This window comes from Haemaphysalis longicornis, unplaced genomic scaffold (genome assembly GCF_048455015.1).
Source record: "Haemaphysalis longicornis isolate Haplotype H1 unplaced genomic scaffold, Haemaphysalis longicornis Haplotype H1 scaffold_1, whole genome shotgun sequence".
NCBI lineage: Eukaryota > Metazoa > Arthropoda > Arachnida > Ixodida > Ixodidae > Haemaphysalis > Haemaphysalis longicornis.
In genome coordinates this window covers 439,418,923-439,437,450 of record NW_027526203.1, presented here as the reverse complement: position 1 = coordinate 439,437,450, position 18,528 = coordinate 439,418,923, and the positions used below count along the sequence as shown (strand labels likewise).

The 18,528-nt window shown below is 50.8% G+C and overlaps 1 protein-coding gene across 1 annotated transcript in view; it reads right to left on the bottom strand.

Moving 5' to 3' along the window:
- Positions 1-11,521: 11,521 nt before the first annotated feature.
- Positions 11,522-18,528, bottom strand: part of LOC144155817 (uncharacterized) — a 295,602-nt gene continuing 288,595 nt past the window's right edge. The window contains exon 4 of the transcript XR_013319646.1: positions 11,522-11,658. The gene's annotated coding sequence lies outside the window, so the exon portion shown is untranslated. The remainder of the gene's footprint in view (positions 11,659-18,528) is intronic.

Here is an 18,528-nt window from a genome sequence, read left to right as displayed (position 1 = left end):
GGAGTTTAGGGGAAGTCAAAAAAGAGTTTCTTAGCCACTTAAAGCTTTCACTTTGGTTTTTGTACTAAAAATTGTTTACAAAAATGCCAAAAAGCGAGTTTCAAGATTTTTTAATGTTTCACTCCTTACAAAGTTGAAATAATTACAACTGGGTCAAGTGTATTTCCCAACTCGCACAAGGTGTCTTAGGCCCGCAAAGTTATAGAAGCGTTCTTTGCATCTAAGCATTATTGGATATGAATTCCTTAAAACTAAACTCATAATTTTTAGAAATTTTATAATTGGCAAAGTTGAATAGAAGCAGCTTGCCTAAACGTGTTCTCGCCGCTCCCACAATACGGCTAAGGCTTGTGACGTCTCCCCCCCCCCCGCCCCCTTGTTAATTGGTGCAAAAAGTACTCATACGGACATCCTAAAACAAATTTGAGGATGTTGTAAAATTTCTCTCATAACGTGGTTAAATAACGCATGGCTCAAACGTATTTTCTCAACCCCCATATATTCTCTTAGAGCCTTGGTATTGGTATTCGCGGCTAAAGATTGCTCGCGAACGCCTAAAAGTTAAATTTCAAATCTTTAAAGGAGGATCACACACTGAGGGTGACGAGAAAATTTGCTTGCATTGCAGGTGCATGAGCTAGAAGGGGATTGGCCTAAGCTCACGTTCTCTGCCCTATCGGTTGTTTTTTACCTCAACTCCATCCCTCCGAGCTGAAGCAGTAAGGACTGCAAACAACAGGACCGACCTCTGTGGTAACAATAAGGCATGCACACATGCCACGCATGCGCCGTGCTTCTCCCCTCCTCACATGCATTCCCTATTTATCTGTACACCATTTTTCTTCTTCCCCCTCCGCGCTGGGCGATACGTTGACGGTGACCTGGTTGTTGTGTTCTTGTACGACTCCGCACGCGGGTGCCGTCAGTTTGCTGAATTGTTGTTGTATCTGCTGCTGGATAGCAGTTTGCATCTGTTGTTGGAAGGCTTGCATCTGCTGCTGGAAAGCTTGCATCAGCCTGTTGGTGATTCTCTTCTCCAGGACCTCGAGGTCTCTACCCCAGCGGTTCATCTGGCTTTCTATTCTTCTGATGCGGTTGTTCAAGCCGGCGTAGCCCGGCGTCTTGCTCAGGTCGAGGACGTTCGATGCGGAGACCGACACGCTGGAGCCCACGTCGTCGGCGTCCTCGTCGCATTCCTCTTCTATGTAGTATTCGTGGGCCGGGGATTCCCGTCGCTCCTCCGCCGGCTTCGGCATCGGGCCGCGGAAGCGGACTACGTTCTCCTCACGGACCCATCGCACCCCACGCGCATCGGCACGTCCACAGTCAGAGACACTACCCCGGACCTGGCGTTCCTGCACTTGCCCGACGACCGGACGGCGAGCTGGAGAAACACGGGAGTGAACCTGGGGAGCGATCATTACATAATCGAAGTCGTCGTCCCGCTCCGACCCAACGGCAGAGGCGGTGACGACACCGGAGACGGGAGCATCAAACACCGACTCACAAACTGGCACGAGTTTCGTACCGAGGATTTGGGCGAGATCAAAGACATCGAAGAGTGGTCGAGAAGCATAGTCGCGGCCGCGGAGAAGGCGACGACCGTCACGGAAACGTCCGAGGAGACCGCGCGCATGGACCCCCGGCTCGCGCACATGCTGGAGGCACGACGCTCGCTACAACAACGATGGAAGCGGCAGCGGCACAACCGTGCCCTTCGCAAGAGAATCGCAACGCTCGGCCGAGAAATCGAAAAGTACAGTCGCCAGCTATGCGCGCAGCAGTGGTTCGAGCTGTGCAGCGAGGCCGACGGCCAGCTCCACCGGGGCGGCACGTGGAAACTCCTCCGCCACCTGATGGACGAAAGCCAGAGTAAAGAGTACCAACGACACCGGCTCGCGCAGATCATGTACGCGGCGACGAAGGAGCTCGGGGAGCGGGAGGTTCACAAGCGTCTCAACGAGCGCTACCTTCCCGAGACCGCGAGAGAACGGCACGGAGAATATGCCGGCCCGCCCAACCCCTCGCTCGACAGAGACATCGAGGTGTGGGAAGTCCGGCGCGCGACCCAGGCCCTGAACTGCCGGTCGGCGGCGGGCCCGGACCGAGTCACGAACAAGGCGCTGCGCAACCTGAGCGACGCGGCCGTAACCTCACTCACGAAGTACTTTAACGAGCGCTGGCGAGCCGGCAGCCTCCCGCGACAGTGGAAGACGGCCAAGACGATACTCATTCCCAAGCCCAACAAGCCGCCGGGAATAGAGAGCCTGCGCCCCATCTCCCTCACGTCGTGCGTGGGGAAGGTGCTGGAGCACGTTCTCAACGACCGGTGGCAGCGCTACCTGGAGACGAACGACCTGTACCCCGACTCGATGCTGGGATTCCGCTCGCGTCTGGGGACGCAGGACGCGATGCTACTGCTGCAGCACGAGGTGCTGGCCCCGCCAACGAGGCCGACCTCGGACAACCGCGCCATCCTGGGCCTGGACCTGCAGAGCGCCTTCGACAAGGTGAAGCACTCGGCGATCCTGGCCCAAGTGTCCCGGCTCGGCCTGGGACAGCGTTCCTACAACTACATCCGGACTTTCCTAACCGGCCGCACGGCCCGACTGGAGGTGGGCCAAACGCAACTAGAAGAGAGAGAGCTGGGCAGCGTCGGCACGCCGCAGGGCTCGGTGATCTCGCCGCTGTTGTTCAACTTGGTCATGATCGGCGTGGCCCGTCGCCTGGACGAGCTGCCCGACGTAAAGTATACGATCTACGCCGACGACATCACGCTGTGGGTGTCGGGCGGCAGCGACGGCCACATCGAGTCGGCGCTGCAAGAGGCGGTGGACGGCATCGAGGAGAGTCTGCGCGGCACGGGTCTCCGGTGCGCCCCGCAAAAGTCGCAGCTGCTGATCGTGCCCCCGTCGGGCCGGTATCACAAGAAGGCGTCGGCCGAAGCGGAGCGCAGCATCGTGGTGCGAGCGAGCGACGGCACGGCCATACCCAAGGCGACGAGCATACGCGTTCTCGGCATGCACGTGGACGCGAGCCGCCGCTACAACAACACCACCGTGGAACGGCTGATCACGAAGATGGGCATCGCCACGCGCCTCGTCAAGCGACTGGCGACGCGAGCGCGCGGCATGAGAGAAGCGAGCCTGCTGCGGTTGCTGCAGGCGTTCGTCGTGAGCCAGGTGGCTTACGTGGGAGCGTTTCATGAATGGAGGATCCAGGAACGAGCCAAGATCGACGCGGCGATCCGCAAGTCATACCGGGCGGCCCTGGGCCTACTCAACGGCACGAGCAACGCGGCCCTCGCGTCTCTGGGAGTGCACAACACGCTCGCGGAGATCAGCGAGGCGCAGAGAGTGGCGCAGCTGGAACGCCTGGGGTCGACCCGGACGGGCCGGAGACTGCTGCAACGCGTAGGACTGGGCTGCCCCTTCGAGGAGGAGGACGAGCTGATCCCGCTACGAGACGACATAGCCAACAGCGTGGTGGTGCCCCCGCTCCCGAAGAACGTCGCGCCGGGACGGAACTCGGAACGGAGAATGGCGCGGGCGTGCGCGCTCGCCAAGGAGTACAACGAGAGAGGCGATGCGGTGTTCGTGGACGCCTCCAAACATCGGGACCGAGACGACGCCTACGCGGTGGTGGCGGTGCGAGCCGCCACGGGAGAACTGCTGAGCGCCGGCAGCGTGCGCGCCAAGTCCGCCAGACAGGCGGAGGAGGCGGCGATCGCGCTGGCCCTGCTCCACCCGGGGACGAAGACGGTGTTCAGCGACTCCAAGTCCGCGATAGCCAACTTCGCCAGGGGCACGGTGTGCAAGACGACGATGCGCGTCCTTTCCGGCATCGGAGAGGGAGCGCGCAGGAACACCAGCACGACCATCCGGTGGTTTCCGGCTCACATGGGCCGGGAGCTCCGCAACGGCCACCGAAACGTCAACGAGGTAGCCGACGCCGCGGCCCGTGATCTCGCCACGTGCCGAGCCGCGCCAGCGACGGACGCCGACGTCGACGAGGAATCGAGCGAAGAAGAAGACTACGACGCGGAACCCCTGACCACGTACGGCGCGACGCTGCGCTGGTACAGGGAAGAGAGGCGGGCCTACCCTCCGCCCCATCCGGGGCTCGCGAGGAGGGAGGCCGTGCTTCTGCGGCAACTACAGACTCGGACGGTGCTGACGCCGGCGCTCGCGCGCCACGTGTGCCCGGACCTGTATGAAGACTGTGTGTGCAGTGTTTGTGCGCGAGTGACCGCGGACCTGACCCACCTAATGTGGGGTTGTGAAAGACACGACGCGAGTGACGGGAGGCCGACCCTCCCTCCGGACGTTACGGACTCGATCGGCTCTTCGGAGCGCGAACACCAGCTAAGGGCTATCCAGCGGCTCGAGGCTGCACTGGGCAAGCAACGGCGAAAGGAGAACCCGCACTCCTCTCGGCCTCCTCCTGCGGGAGCGAGGGCTAGGGGAGACAGCGGCGGCACTCCAAGTAGCCCGCGCCGACCAGACGCAGGCCTCGGGGTCGGCCCGACGCCGCAGTGAGCGGCGAAGACTACGGGATGGTGAAGCCCTGCGAGTAGTAGTATTAACTCTATGCCTGCGAGGCCTGACCCGTCCCCGACTGCAGGAGATCCAATAAAGTCCTTTCTCTCTCTCTCTCCGCGCTGGGCTTGGCAACTGTCCACTTCTCGTGCCTCGTCAAGAGAGCTGGGACTTCTGTACCCGTGCGATCAGTGATTGGTTCTAGCTCCGGCGTAGAACAATACGCTTCCGATTTATACGCTTAGATCTGGCGTGTCCAAGTGTCGACGCACGCGACCGGCGTACGTCTCGAGATGCAGTCGGCGTATACGTACGTCGGCATTGCGTTGATGCCCACGTCGTGCTACTGCAATAGGGGAACCTCCGGTACGTCGCAAACGCTTACTCGCCTGAGGGAGGAACCGAAGCGCTTTTTCTTCCAGGCGCCTAATCCGGCGAAAATGGCATGTCTGGCTTGCTAGCAGCACGGTGTGAATGACCTCCAGTCATAGATGCGAACTCAAGGAATATTCTTATGTTTAAGGTAACGCGTTCGGCCATGTGGGAATAAAGAGATCATCTAGAGAAAATTTTGTCTTTCTTGGGTCCGTTTACGTACTTAGCCAAAAGTTGAACTTTTCTAGAGCAACGTTTCGTCGTTTGATGCCTGTGTTCCTGTCTGTTGATGCAGCTTCCCTACACAAAAAGTTGATGCAACGAACATAGTAAAAATAATGACAAAGAGCCACTCTTCTGTCACGCCATCCAACATGGCCAAGCTTCCGCTATAAATTGCTTCTCAGTATTTTTACAGGCTGCATACAATTTTCGGGCCTATCCGCTTGAAGTCGGAAACGAACAATTTCCAACGCTGGTGGAGTTCCCCGCAAATCATTTCCGCCCGCACAGTTCGAGTTCTGGACAGTATGAAGGGCCAGGACTGCAGCCGCACGAGTATGCAGAAAGGTTGTTGCTCCTACGCGACAGAGCGGTTGCTCAGTTAAAACTTCAAACATCGTGAACTTTGGACAACTTCTGTACAGTTGCCGCAGAGAAAAGGCGATGAACTGCCTGACGAAGTGACCTTCTTACATTTATCCCCAGGGCTAACACTTGGCATATGCGTAAGCTGACAGGCATTTCTACCATCTTTCCATTAGAAATAAAGGGTGACAACAAACACAAGTTAAAACAGAAGCAATCATTGCAGTATACTTAAATACACATTTATTTTTTTACACAGCCAACGACCTGCTCTGTTTCTACATACTTATACCAATAGGGTGGGCGTTACAAAATTCGCGGTGTCAAACGTTACAACATGTGCCTGCTACAGTTTGTACGTTTTTTTATATGGTAGGTTCTGTGACGGAGTTCATAGCTTCATTTGAGATATCTTGCTGTAATACCATTTGCATCAGCTTCCATTTGCTCAAATATAGCTAGCAAAATTATTTTTAATGGTCATGTTTGCAGCAATTAGAAGCTGGTGTTATCTAAAGAGTGGAGCAGAGAGGCTGCGATATGATACATTTTCAACTACTCGTAACGATCTGCTTTACCAATACGCGCAGAGATCTCAATTAGTTTTTCCTGGTGTTCCCCAGACTAGAAGACAGTAACCAAGACGTGAATGCACCAGTGTGTAATGAGGCTATTTTGAGCCAGGCTGGGAATACATGTCATATTTTACCAATTGCTCCAATAGAGCCTAAGGTTTTTTGTAAAGGCAGGTTGCCGCTTAGTAATGTGTCGTGTTACATTTGTTACTTGCCTGTAAGGAAATTCCACTGAGCCCCTTTAACAAACTTCTAGTTGCGTACAGCACGCTTTTTCTTCTGAGACCCGTTAAGTCATTTGACAACCCCGTACTCATATTTAGCGGAGCACCGGGCCCATATTATCGCTACACGGCGCCGCCCCGTGAGTTTTAGACTACTCCCCTGCATCGCAGATCTTTTTTTTTAATAAGGAAACCGTGCTTTTATTTTCATAGGGTTTGCACAAACCTGGGCCGTGAGATATTCTTATAAATTGGAGCTATCAGGTAATGCTTTTCGTGCCCCACGAGCCCATTTATTAACACCCTCCGTCAGAAAAAGTTGTCCCCCGTATATGCTCGCTTTGTCGCAATGACGTCAAAGGTGAGAACGTTCCTGCCGGCTCTGTCACGTAATCCTCGCCTCCTCCTCCATCATCTTCACCTATTACCTCCCCTTGTACCCTTCTTCCATTCCACACCCCCATCTCAGTTTCCTGCCTCCTCCCACATAACCTTGTTTACCCTTTCCCTTCCATTCCTTTCTCTTTCTAGCTCTCCCCTTCCGCTCCCTCTTGATTCCCTACAACATTGCCCAATTTCATTCCTTTTCATCTTCGTATTGCCCTTCCCATATTTCCTTCTACACATGTCTCCATGCCACCACTCACTTTCCACTGCTCTCCTTCCCGTCCCTCCCTGCTTCCAACCCACCATTCCCGCCGTCTTGATTCTCTTACCCTCTACAGCACTCCCCCTCCAACCCACTCTAACTAGATTCCCCTTCTTTTCTCCTTTCCCCATCCTCCGTTCTTGATCCCCTCCCTCCTCCACTCAATGTCATATTTTAACTAACCATTTACTCCTCTTCAACCTACTCATTGTCATTTCCTTCCCTGTTCCTAAACCCTTCCCCTACACTCTTTCCCCTTCCCTCCTCCTGCCCATTTCCTCCGCTTCCGCTGTCACACATCCCTCTTACCCTTCTCACTGTCAGCACACTCCTCTTCCCCAATTCCTCGCCCAGTCCTCTCACCATCATCAATTCTCCTTCCTCTCCTTCTTCCCCCTCTCATATTTCTCCAACCCATTCTCCCTCCTCCCTACTTCACTCCGCCCTACCTCACCATTCTCTTCAAATTCTCACCTCCCCAGCTCCCCCTTCCCAGAGCTATTTTGGCATCAACTTCTCCCTGATAACGCTTCCCTATTCCCCTCTCCCTCTAACTCTACCTTCTATTTCCCGATTCGCCAGACTCCTCCTCCTCCTGTCATCCGTCTTCCATCGATAACTCGTTCCCTTTCCTCTCCATACTCAGCTCCCTCCTCATCACCCGAGTCACGTGACCAACCGGTGATCCATGAATGGGACCCCGATCGCTCACTAATGACCAATCACAAGACAGACACACAAAGACACAGACAGACCGCAAAATTTCTTCTAGGTAAAAAATCCCCTGGCCCTCTCCAGTGACGTGAAACCCAAGAAGGGGCGAAGAGTGCAGCGTATCAGTGTACTAAATGATTCTCTCTCTCTTGCCACACAGCGTGCCAATTGGTCGCTGGAGAAGCTCCGGTGAGAGGAGCAATCACGCGCTTGCCAGGGCGCTGGCACCCTCTCTTGCATTGAACCGGATTTAAGCAATTCGCATGCCCCATCTGCTCCAGTTTGGGGTAGTGGCAGGGGTCAACGGGAGCGCAGTGCAATGCCCGCGCCTACCGTTGTCAGATGGTGGGGTTGACACCCCTTACGAAAATGTCATATATGGCCATATATAAAAATTGCCATATATGGCCACGTCAGGAATTGGGCATATAAGGCCATATGTGGCTGACCCATATATGCCCATATATGGCCTTATATGCCCAATTCCTGACGTGGCCATATATGGCTGAAACCCATATATGGATGTGCCATATGTGGCCCTATATGCCCAATTCCTGACGTGGCCATATATGGGTGAGACCCATATATGGCTTTATATGCCCAATTTTATATATGGCTATATATGGATCTAGCATATACATAATGTGCATGCATGGGGGCGCAGCATGAATTATAGCTGAGCAAATCACATGCTTTACAGCTATAATTACTGCAGCCCTGAATGCTGACAAACACTTTACGTACATTTCACATTTTATTTTTCAAACATTAATGCAATTGGCCATTATGTGGCATGCATTCGTGCACATGCATGCATACATGCATTTTACACAAACGTGCAAGCAGCTTTTTAGGCGCCCGGAAGAACTTGTGGCGAGTTGTCGGCAGTTGTTTTCTTGCCGTCCGCCCTCATCTCCGCAAGCTTTGTCCCCATGGATGGCACCACAAGCTTTTCATTAAACTGCCATCCCTTGCTTGTCGATGCTGCTTTTGTAAAGCCTGTAAATAAAACGAGAACAATTAAATCAACATTAATGCCTATGGTATTCAAATGTTAGACCCTGTTATAACGGGATGGGCTAGCTACTACGAAATGATGGATATAATGAGCAAATCATAATTCCCTTTAAAAGTTCCCATTGAAGCCACCTCAATGTACCTATTTAAAACCTCATTTTAACGATGTAAAATTTTCCTGTTGTGGGATATAATGAACAAATTTCGTTAGGAAATAAAATTATGAGCCAATTTCACGACAGAGCGCTACATGGATTTGAGAAAGTGTACTAAACGACAACTGTATTTACCAGATCGAAACTCCCGCCATTAATCCTCCAGCAATGTGCACAAAGCTGAATGGTGCACCACGAGTTCGTTGTGCCCGCAAAGCCCAGCTTTCTCCGAGTCGCTGCATACAGCAAGCAGCCAATTGCTCACGGCATGGATGACCACAGTAGAGTTGACTAGAACTAGAACTTGACTAGAACATGGCGCACTCAACTCCTCGCCTGCAACTGTTCCCACTCGCCGACGTACGCTGCGGGAACCGCATTCCTTAAGTTGTGTGCAAGTTTTTTAATGCTTCAGCCTTATCTTTTATCATGCTGCACGTGTGTTTCAAGCCGCATAAATACGCCAGGTGGAAGCAAAAGTGCAAGACTATAAGGCTAGCCAGAAGGCGACTATAATAAAAGCTGTCACATCGGGCACGAAGCCGAGCAAGCCGTTGTTTTGCAGCAGTCTCATTGAAATACAAATTATGTATTTTAATTGAACTGCACTAAATTAGGTGCGTGACCTTTCCTTTTTATCTTCGGATTGCGGATGTACCGCCAAGTGGAGAGATTTAATTTTGCCCGCTATTTGTTTAGGGAAAGTACAGTGCACAATATTTGCAGTAAAATGCCCACTACATCTATAACGAAAAAACTAGTTAAAGTTAGTCATTTCCTCAAATAAATAGACAACCTGAACAATTTTTTTTAATACCTCTAACCCACCCATTTTCTTTCTTGTAGGTTATGGAGCAAATGCGTGGCCTGCATACCATTATCATTCTGAAAAAAAAATGTTCAGCTGCTGAACGCCTGTAACAAATTTATTATCATAGTCCCTTTGCCTAAACATTGGTGCAACCTTTATGGAAGGGGTGCACACTAAAGAAAAAAATTACCCAAAATTGCATCAATTGCTGCAGCATGGAGTCGTGGTCTCTGTACAGCCGGTTTGTGAAGGCCTTTCGCCTTCTGTCCCCTTATGGAGCATGTGAGGAGGGCCTGCCGTGTGAATACCGCCGTCAGGAGCCCCCGGGCCATTGCAGTTGGGGTTTTGGCCCCTGCTTCAATGCTGCGCAGCGCCTGGTTTTCCACATAGACGCTTGAACCAGTCTGTAGTTCTACCACCTGTACGTGCGTAAGGCCTCGCCCTGGGGGCTCGTCCTCGGTGATCAGTGAGGCCCCAGCACTAGGTAAGTATGCCTTTTCTTGCTTCGACCGACCACGCGACCCAATCAAGCGTAGCGTCAAGAGCCGATGGGAATTTGAGTGTAGCAGAATCCGTTTGTAGCCCGTCTACAAACGGCTTCTGCTTGTGCTTGACGATTGCTGATGCGGACAGGGTGTTGAAGAAATAGGAAGACGACGGGTGTAGACAGCGCGCTATCACCATCATTAGCTCCTAGAGGAAGAAGTGGAATTAAAGGCGTTTTGAGCGGTGCCATGGCCCTCGGTCCAGTTCCTCAACACAGGGAGCGTTCCACAAATCTTTAAATCATGTTGTTTATTTTGAACCGGTTTTTTAGTACGCGTTACGTTCTAGCGCGAGGCGTTGGAAAACGAGTCTCCCGGTAGTTTAGAACCGTGACCACATGAGACGCCGACAGCCCCAGCCCTTAAGCGGCTTCGCCCCTGGAAAAACTATCATCGTTAAAAGAGCCGCTTATTGGGGAGTGGGATCCGGTAGCTCGTTCTGTGCAGCGCCACTACTGAACGAGTTCGCAGTCGCTACTCTGCCGGTGCGTCACTCCGTACATCATAAGGCGACATGTTTAAATATGAGGGTGTTTTTAAATAGTACCGGCAAAAGAAAAAAATTCTTACTGCAGCTACAGAAATGCCGGGTATCAATTCGACTGCACCTTGGCATTGGCACCGGCATTGACAGACAGCAGGCAAAATTTTGTTAAAAATATGCTTTGTTTAACGCCCAGCTACTGCATTAGGGCTCCGATCACCCTCACGGATTTTGAAATGACCAGTGCTGATGTGTGCCTGTACCTGTCATGGTATCTTTCGCGATAATGCGGAACCTAATGAAAGACACGAAAGGAAGTGTTAAATTTGGCAACAGCCACCCCGCTTTTGAACAATAGCAGAAAAATTGCGAGTTCGGTGAGTGGTGAATTTCCATTTTCGAATACAAACCGGCTCGAATGCAGACAAAACAGCAAAAATGTAGACGTTGTGAGTGCTGGACAAATGGGACAGTGCCCAACCCGTCTTCCTTTCTGAATGCTTCTTCTACTTTAGTGCTGTCTTTCATTTGAAGACAGAACATCAAGTGCCTGCAAGTTCATAGACGGGTCCTTTTATGTTCTTTGAAAAGGAAAGAAACTGCGCTTCACGGGCTGTTTTCTCTGCTGTATTTATAATAGTTGTTTGGCTTTAAAAAAAACGTGAACTTGTCCATCCTACGCGCACCGAAGAACTTGCCATTACACCGAGCATCCCGGGGCTGTCTACCTTTGCAATGGTGGCAGATTTCTTTATATGAAAGGTCAGACAATGGAAGGAACGTGTGTAGCAAAATCCCCGCTTTGCTTTTCTGCTTATTCGGTGGTCGAAGGCAGTCAGAGAAGGAGGGCGAATAAACATTGATTTGAGCAAAAGGGCATCGGTACAGGGATGTGGTTAGCCTCCCATGCCCAGAAGGCCGCGAGCCTGCTCCGAATTCAGGGCTTGCAGCATGGCTTTTTGAAGCTCCGGCTCCGAACTCCTCTGCGGGGAAGAGAAAAAAATATTCATGTTCACTGACAGCGCGTACAATTTTAAAGAGATATGCATAGCCTTTGTCTACATTTCATACGGAAACAACTGTCAAGTGTTTATGCCTTCCATGTGCGCGACCCTTTTTCTATGAATTATACAAGTGTAGGAACATTTACGGTGCACGCCCTCGCCGATGCGCAGTGGAGAAAGCATGTGGCGTGCTTGTTCCTGCACTAGTATGAGTGAGACCTAAGCCCCGCGGGACCAAAGCCGATGTTTCATAGCCCTGCAGGCTGCGTCCAGTGTGATGCATCTCTTCTTCGGCCTTGCGCACTGCGCGTGCGACCAGAGGCATAGGCTCGCATGCGGTATCGGCGCGCATCCCTCTCCCCGCGTCGTGACACAAAATGGAGCGTTTATACTCATGTGACTGATCGGAGGGAGAAAAATGTGTGAGCGGTTATGATGCGTGAAAAAGAAAGGCCTCAAACGGCATTGACCGCGCATTATGCATGGCGCATGGTCGAACCGTTGCTTCGTAAACCGGTAAGCGTTATTGTTTTTTTTTCTTACCACCGTATTCAGTAAGCCAACTTAACTTACGCCATAAAGCAGCCTTTTGTGAGGGTCGGAAATGCTAGAGAAGCCCTAAGCCAACGTCTGGGGGCTGCACACGGTGTAATATTTTTCTTGCACACCGTTGCACTCCTGTGCGCTACCAGCGACAACATGCGCTTGCTGGACTGGTGGTTATCCCTTATCTCATGGGATAGCGAAAGAGATTACGATTCGCGTGCGTGAGTGATTAACAATTTTGATGATCCATTTGACAGGAAGCCACCAAAGCTGGCGCTTAACAGAACGGTTTCGTCGTGAACAGTGCGATTGGGTTTTCTTTTTCAGCTGAGTTCCGGTTCGGGTTCAGTTCCGGCAAAAAATAGCGCTTCACTTCCGGTTGTCGGTTCCGGTTCAGCTCCCTGATTATTAACATAGGAAGCCGATAAGACAAAAAGCAAGAATGCTGAACTGAGCCTCGCTTGCAAGCTTGGTTTACAAAGGATTAGCTTCGACATCAAGGATGCGTACTAGATTCTCTTCCCCTCTGAACCACTGAAAAGCGCAAACTGCTCAATGGTGTCTCGGGCTCATCAGAAAAGCGGGATCGAACATAGTTCGGGTATCACAGCGAAGCCTTCTATGCCTCACTGATGGCGTTCAATGTCGCGACAAACGCACTTCAGGAAAGCCAACTTTACACAACGGTTTAACAAAACGATGATGATGGTCGAAGGCACATCCAGCGCCCCAAGAAAAAAAAAATGGCCGCGTATCTGCGCCTTTCGTTGCAAATGTCGCCGAAAGACGATAGTCGACTGGCGCCCCTGCCAAGTAGAGGCCCCCCTTCTCTTTCCCGCTCACTTATCATGCTGTTCGTTTCCTGTCTCGTTCCTCCCAAGATAACACGCTAGAGGTTAGCTCAAGTCAACTTCAATTTACCGCGTTCTATATACTGCTCCAAGTCGGGTGTCTCGATGCCAGCGGTGCTGTACGGCGGAGACGCACGTGAATTGAGGCACCCTACTACAACATTTATGGAACCACGATGCCTTACTGCACGAGCGTTCCAAGCGGAACGTGGATCCCATCAAGTGGAACCTTTCGTTGCTATTGCCGTTTGATTGAAGGTAGCGCTGGCAACAGCAGGCGACGGTTTTCTGCCGTTGATGCAGTATTTCATTCACTATCGCATAATCCAATCATACATGATTTTTTTTTAATAAAGGAACACAGCAAATATCACTTATGTATTGATTTGCTGCCTTATATTTGCGTAATGTCTCGTTCTTGTTCAGCAATGTTGGCAAGTGTGAACACTGACACCGGACTTAGAAGTTTAGGTTTGTCTGAGAGTATATAAGACTATTGCACAGATTTTATTTCACTTTGGCCGGGTGGCTGAATCGAGTCACAGACAGACAGACAGACAGACAGACAGATCAAAATTTCTGCGTTTTAGAAGCCCAAGAAAGACTATCGTCTTTAAAAAACGCTCCCCGTGGTCGGAATTCAACCAGGGTTCCCCGCGTACGAAGCCGACGTCTATCCGATTGCGCCAACCCGACAAGGTCGAAGCTGCTTCGCGTTTTAACCATATTTCTCTTAAGAAAGAGGCTTTGATTTTTTAAATAGGATTCCCCAGCGTATGCAGCTCTCAGCACACCAAACTTGCCATAAACGGAGCGAGATTTTGTTGAACTCTGCAGGTTTCTCAAATTTAAGAAGATTCCGCTACTTCAACTTTATGCTCATAAACGTTGTCAATGTTTGTACTTTTTTTACGCTTAAGTTGCAACACAAACACAGAAATGACACACCACGTTTTAAATATTTTGCTGAATCAAACTTTTCACAAAGTGTAGGAGAATGTTTTAACACACTTTATAAGGGTTGCTGAAATTGCGAAAGGTGCTCTCAATGACCTCTGTGACTATAAAGGCTGTCCGTACTCTAATCCTGTATAAAAAGTATTCGTAAAATCACCGGTGGCCGACTAGTGGGACACAGCTGGAGCACCCGTGGGCCATTACTGGTGTCGCACGGGTGTCCGCTAGGGCAGCAAGTTTAAACTAAATCTGCGAATCCTTAGATATCCTGCGAAATACGAAATCGACAACCGAACTAAGGAATAGGGGTGTTGCTATACGAGACCTATTTTTGTCTTCGGTTATTCAGTGTCGCTTTCTGAAGCCGATTTAAGCTCGATTGGTACCACCGCAAGGACGCGCTCCCAGGTGCCCCAAAAGTTTCTGCGAACAAGGGGAAGGTTCGCCTGTTCGCCTGCGAACAGGCGAACAATTTTCGAAACTACGATCATTGGTATTTGGTTCAAATATGAAAATTTTGATTCCTTAGGCGCATTTGAGGCAAAACGTAAATACATAACAAAAACTGGCATCGTGCACTGAATTTAAAATGCGCTTTGGATTGGTTTATTGAGGACGAAACTAGACCGTCCAAGTTAATATACTGACGATAAGAAACGCAATAAGCGCACAAAAAATGACGAATCCCCCACATACAGGTGGGAGTCAACATGAAGCGAAGCTTCGAATACTTGCCATTCCGAATTCATTTCTCAAAAAGTGCTCTTCGAAGCATTTCTCGCCGCCAAACAAGAAGCGTTGCTCTCGCAAGGCCACAAGACGTTACTATGATTGTCAATTGTGGTAATAGTGCTCACCATGCTACTCGTATTTCGTGGCGAAGCATACGTGGCAAGAACATTGTTTATGCGCCAGCTCCAAGCAATGTCTTCAGTTTTGCTTCGGTCGGCGGCCGAAGCGCGGTCGGAGGCGCTTCCGTCGGCGCCGCAAAACCGCTTGACCTTGGCTGAGCTTGAAAGTCAGAAGGACGTCACCAGGCGTTTCCTTGGTTGGTACATGGAGTAATAAGCTTCGCTTAAAAAAAGAGGCTGTCGCGCTGTTTCCACGACCTGGGCTGCTGACGTCCTCGTCATGTGGCCGAGACAGCTTTGCATAAAAGAGGCTATTATGAACAGTTTGCCCCAGCCAGCCACGGTGCAGACACCCCTGCCACGCAATCCACGCCAGAGTCGCCTATAACTGCGTCATACCATTCAGCGCTCTCAGTCACCCAGCTCCGCTGCAGGCTGGGCCGCCGCATGAGCGCCACAAATAGCGGGCGTCACGCGCCAACCACTACTCCGTTATAACGTCACAGCCAATTGGTCCATGGAACACCCACTAATAACCACACCACACTATTTGGTGGATTTGTCGCCTTGCTGCGATCCAGGTCGGCCCACTAGTGTTAATTGCGCAAAACAAAAATGGAGGCTAGCACGTGCCGCCCGTACGAGCCGTATCGTGGACGTCCTGATCTCGTGCCTCACGGCACCACCTCAAATGAGTGAGCTAAACTTCCCGGTGGTTCTGGCAGCCTATCTCTGGTCGAGTGCCCTTGCTTGTCTGTTCGCTGCATGGCTGCGAGTTCTCGTTCACTGGTCCAACAATGCCTGCACGTAAGTAGAGGCTCCTGGAAATGCACTCGCACTATATTATACAAACTCGCTTTTGTTGGAGCCGAGACATTAATGATGAGCACGGCGAGTATTTTTTCGCGGCGAAATAACTTTTTTTCCGTGAAACGATGGAGCAGACCGTGGGTAAAAGCTGCATGAAATACGGGCAGCTTGACATAAGCTTGCACACCCCCCTCGCCTCAAGATAAGCAAACAACACCGGGGAACTATAATGAAAATGTAAATTTCAGCGCGCACACAGGTTCAGGATATGCATAAGAAAAAGCAAACAAAAAAGCTAAAGACACAGAAGGAAGCAAAAAAAGAGCAGAAAAAGCCGCAAAAACTATTCCGGGTGCAGGAGCTGGGTTAATGCGGCCAATTTAGCGAACTGTATTCAACGAGTTACTTGTTCCTGACTTCTGCTCTCACCCCAATGCAAGTTGTCCGGAAGCGCTGTCATGTAGATGCTATTGTATACAAAATCAAAAATATTCTTCTTAAACCTCCTTCACAAAACAAAGACGAAGAAAGAAAAATCCCGGGAAATAATTACCGATACACGAATGAAAAATCGGGAAAACGGACCATGTAGCGCCCTTCGTTTCCAAAAAACTGCATAATTGCCGGAGTTAAGGCAGTTAATTGCTATAATAGTTTAAATGTACATACATCTTTGGTGGAAAGAAACAAGGGGAAACTAAAAAAAAACAATAAAATAATCCAACGTATTTGGCTTCTCATAGCAATACCGGTAATGAAGACAAGCGGCGTAAGAATGCTGCGCATTAGTAGACAATTCTCTGAATGTCTGCACAGTTATTGGTAAGGTTTAGTAGGGCAACTTGTCTGACCAACGTATTCTCAATTAATGCGACTAAAACACGTTTTAAGTCCTCTACGTAACCTCGAAATCTGCCACGTGCTTCATGTACATAAATAATTTAGTTGAGAGTGCGAATGCTGGCGTTTGACAGTATAAGGGGGGAGTGCATTGGGTGGATCAGTCCGGTTTCATTGGCCAAGTTGCAGGGACTGCCGAAGGTCACCAACGACTGCAGCGTAGCGCTGCGGCAAGCGGCGAAACCGGGAGGCTGCTGCCCACTTGTTACATACCGCCATGATATGCAATAGCAATTCATCAACGAGTTGCTGAATATTATCCGTGTGATTTTAGTTTTATATAGGGTTCGCCTTGGCGAAGGACTTGGAGGTGCCCCCATCCTCGTACGGCACGCATTGGGCGTGGGCCTCAGATCAGCACGGAGTGCACATGCATGGTGTCCTCAAAGGCCATCACGAGAATGCAAGGGCCTCTAGCGTCCACCTCGACGAACATCTTCCAAGGAACGCAGTCCACGGAGGCGGCTTCTTCTCGACAATATTCAGCTCCCAACTACCCCGTGTACTGTCTTATCCAATCAGGTGGTCCGCCTATCGAAAACTCCCACTGGGCATCACATTCTCAAACAATTAGGAATAACCACTCTCGATGACCTTGAAGCAAAATCTCCCCTCTCTAGCGACATTCACTCCAATCTCATCATCAGACCAATCCCTCGCAACATACATCCTATTCACAACGCGGGCCGTAGAGAACAAAGGGTACGAGCTCTACGCAAACGTCTCCCGGTATGACCCGATGTAGTATATGTGGATGCTGCCTAATATAGGCACTACAATGCCTACGCCATCGCTCCAATTAATGACCCCGATAACCCCCCCCCCTCACACACACACACACTCACCTCCCTGACCGTTGACTCTCTCTCTCTCCCCCCCCCCCCCCCCCCCAGCCACGGCGGAGGAGGCGGCCATTGCGTTAGCACTCTAAAGGAGGCCGACCCCATCAATCATAATCTCTGATTCTAAAACGGCCGTTCAAAATTTCGCTAGCGGTCTAATATCAACACTGGCCTTCAAAATTCTGCAACAAAATCCACCCAATCCCCAAGTAGAGCTTATCTGGACTCCGGCAAACGCTGGTGTCGAGGGAAATGAGGCTGCTCACAACGCGGCTCGAGGGCTTACGATCCGAGCCGGGGCCAGTCACGTTCCCTACTACGGGGCCATATCTGCCAGGGACCGACTAGTCACGTACAATGAAATTACTACCCATTACCGCCTCTCCCGCCGTAGATACCCTCCCGCCCATATCTAACTCGACCTTTCCAAAGAACACGCGTGGCATCTTCTGCAGACGAACGTGCACCTTTCCTAATCCCGCAAAACTGAACCTTATCCACCCTTCTTTATACCCCTCCCCAGAATTCCCTGCATGCGGTGCCCTCGCCACCCTTCCTCACATCCTGTGGGGATGCCCTAAAGACCCATTTCCTTCAATTACTTGTGAAGAGCAGTTGGAGAAGGTGCTGGGGAGCTCAGACCAAGAGGTGCAAACCGCTGTGGTCAACAGAGCTACCGAAGTCACCACTCGGCTCAAGCTGGGGGCCACTACAGACCCTTACACCACAGAACGCTCAATAAAGTCTCTCTCTCTCTCTCTCTCTCTCTCTCTCTCTCTCTCTCTCTCTCTCTCTCTCTCTCTCTCTCTCTCTCTCTCTCTCTCTCTCTCTCTCTCTCTCTCTCTCTCTCTCTCTTTCTATCCGGTGCCTTTTTTGGCAGGCGCAGAAATAGTGAGGACATTTGAGAGATACGCTTAAGATGACCAATACACTACCGACAGTAGTAGCGCCGCTCTGCTTTTAGTAGTGTAAGTAGTGTACCACAGACATGGCTCCGTTAAAGGGACCCAGAAAAGCCTTTTGTAAAAGTTACAAAAGGCCTTTATTGTCGCGTAGTACCAATATAGCGATGCAATGTCGTTGGAATTATTG